We start from the raw sequence: 3,275 nt of genomic DNA on the forward strand, positions 1-3,275 counted from the left end.
TCCATCTTCTTGGAGCTCTCTGTCTCGTGGGGATCAGCCTCCCGTGTCTGCTCCAATATCGGCAGATCTTTGCCTGGTTCTCCTTGGTCCATCATGAAACTGACGAATACTAGGAGACCACTGAAAGGAAAACACAATCGCAATGACAATGAAACAAAAAAGAGAGTGAGGATCGGTTACTGCTTTGCAAAAGTTCTTTTTTTTCTCTGAACGAAAATATACCAACATCACAGATCCGCTTACCTTCCCTTCGTTGGGAGAGAAGAACAGTGGCAGATGCGAGTGTTGCCTTTCTTGAAGACGGTGAGGGAGAAGGGGATTCAGCGCAGAGTGAAATGATGGTTGCTTCGTCCGTCAAACTTAGACTGCGGGGAGGTGGGGTTTTGTGATATGATGGCTCGTTGTTGCCGTGCTACGACCGGGGTGACTCTCCGCCTGCATACTACCTTCTAATTTGGTGGATGGCATTTGGGCCCGCGCGCTGCATGGCCCGCATGTCAGTGAACAAAAGTATAACGACATTCAGTAGAGGGAGATGTTTTGATGACCTAGGAGGAGCCAGAAGCGGTATTGTATCCACTGTACTAGTAGTAATTGTTTTTCTGGGTAGCTGTAGAGTGTCTCCACTGTACTAGTAATAATTGTTTCTCTGGGCCCAATACAAAACAGCCCATCCACCCTAGTAAATAGTAAAATCAATTCAAAAGTCCATATATTTACTGAATGAGAGGCGCTACCCACACCCAACACACTGCCCCCAAAAAAACCTGGGTGTTCTTCTTCCTCCTCACTCCCACCCACCTCACGTAAGCTCGCTCCACTCATACCCCCAAATTCCTCACCTCACTCCTACAGAAAACCCCAGCTCCCCTTCTTCCTCACTACTACATAAAAACCCCACCTCCCCTTCTTCTGCACTCGCACTACAACTAGGCTCGTCATTCGTTACTCTGCTCAAATCCGTGAGCGCGACACAACACCCTCGAGGAAAATGGTGTCGGCTGACCTCAGTGCCAAGAAGATGAGGCTCCCGCCAACGGCGACACCTGTTGTAGATCCCGCACCCAGCAGCGCGGGGAGAAGCGGCGACCCCACCCCCACCGGATCCCAGGAACCCGTAGAATCTCGGGTGGACCGCATCAGCGATCTCCCGGACGCCGTCCTTGGGGACATCATATCGCTTCTCCCCACCAAGGATTGCTTCCGCACCCAAGTCCTCTCAATTCGGTGGCTCCCTCTATGGCGTGCCGTGCCCCTTCATCTCGACTACCGTCAGCTATCTCTCTTCAATGATTTTGAAATTCCCAGAGCCATCATCTCCTCCCACCAGGGCTCCGTTCAAAGCCTCTGCATCCCCTCATGCTACCTGAGCAAGCATACCATGCCCTGCACGGTGGACGCCTAGCTGAAATCCCCTGAATTCACAGAACTACAGTTGCTTGAGTTCTAATATTCCCCTGGAAATCACCTACCAGATACCGAACGCCATCTACCTGTGCCCTCAGCACCGATGTCCATCTCGCGGTTTTCCTCCTCTCTCCACACTGCCACCTTTGCGCTGTGCGACCTACCAGACAATTTGGTACTAAACCTTCGACTCCCATTTCTGAAGAAATTTTCACTTGTGCGGGTTCGTATATCGGAGGCCTCATTGCACAACATCATCCACTCCAGTTGCCCTGCCCTGGAGTGCTCGATGCTTGTTTTTCATAGTTAGAATCGGTTGTCTCCAAATAAAGTCGCCTAACCTTGTAAGAATTGGAATTTGTTTTGACGGAAGGCAGCTCATCATCCAAGATGCCCCTTCACTTCAAAGGTTAATCATTGATTCTAGTTATTCATCGTTGCAAATAACCGTCCTCTCTGCACCTAAACTGGAGACCTTGGGCGTAATACATGATCTCTGTGCTCATTTCAATATGGTGTTTGGCTCCACAGTTCTTCAGGTACTTTACATTATCATCTACACTTGTAACCATAAGCTGCATTTTAAATTTCTGTGCATAAGTTATATGTCATCTTGGAGTACACATTTTGTACTAATATTATGTTCTATTCTCAATGAAGAGTTTCTCCAGGGATGGCCTATCAATGGTGCTGGATTCTGTCAAGATCTTATATGTCCAAATGAATAGTTTTGATCTGAACAAGATTATTGGCTTGCTGCAATGCTTTCCATGTCTGGAGAAGTTGTATATAAAGGTGATAATTTCACGCACATTGGAAGCCCACATATAGTGTACTAGAATTAACCGTTCAGCTGTTGCTCTTTCGACACTCTTTTTTTAGACCTTAACTATTTTCAATCTTCATGTCTATTTAGGCAATAGGACGGGGTAAGAAAGTTATAACAAATTGGTGGATTCGTAAGCATCGGGATTTTCTCACTTCTCATGAGATTCGATTGAAGACAATAACGCTGGAACGATATTTAGCCAACTGTGCAAACACTAGATTTGTCACATTCTTCCTGCTGAATGCGAGGTTACTATTGTCCATCAGGCTTAAGTTTATCAGCAGCATGGTTTTGACGGATGGGTATGTGGAAGAGCAAAAAAAAGAGTTTCAGGTTGGCAAAAGAGCTTCCGAACGTGCCGGGCTTCTATTTACAACATATTGTGGTCATAATCCAGTAAATTTTATGACCCAGGATGTTCATTCTATGGACTTGACCGATCCATTTGACTGTGACTGCCAAAAACAGTGTTGGAGTTAGATGTTGTTGACCTTTTCAACCTGGGTTTTTTTGTAAACCTGATGAATAATTAACCCTCGTGCTTTGTACAGTTTGTAAGCTGGAGTTAGATGTTCTTGCCCTTTTCAACTCGGCTGTGACTGTCATATTTTCTTTGAAGCAAGGCAAATGGCTTGCCAGTCGTTTAATTTAGAGTGAAATATTGTAACAACTAACAAATCCCAACCAGTTATTTATACTAGTTTTAGCGACGGATCGGGGTAACAACGGGGCTATGCGGAGGCTGTGGCCCGTCTAGCTAGGGTTTTATTTATGTTTACCACATCATGAGCCTAGTTGTGTTTTTTTCTTGCTGAAAATGGCTAGCCCAGTTCTATTTTTTTTTAAGAAATACCCAAACGAGGCCTACTTGCTTTATCAGCCCTGCTGGGCTGCAAATCTTTCAAGACGAGGAGAGTTTCATTCGGTTTGCCCAGAAATGGGCTGTACATTTAAAAAAATCAAACCGGGAATTAGTTTCAATTTTCTTTCATGACAAGATTTTAAATTCCATTGATTTTTATGTGTGGACAATTATTTT

Source organism: Triticum aestivum, chromosome 7D (genome assembly GCF_018294505.1).
Source record: "Triticum aestivum cultivar Chinese Spring chromosome 7D, IWGSC CS RefSeq v2.1, whole genome shotgun sequence".
Lineage (NCBI taxonomy): Eukaryota > Viridiplantae > Streptophyta > Magnoliopsida > Poales > Poaceae > Triticum > Triticum aestivum.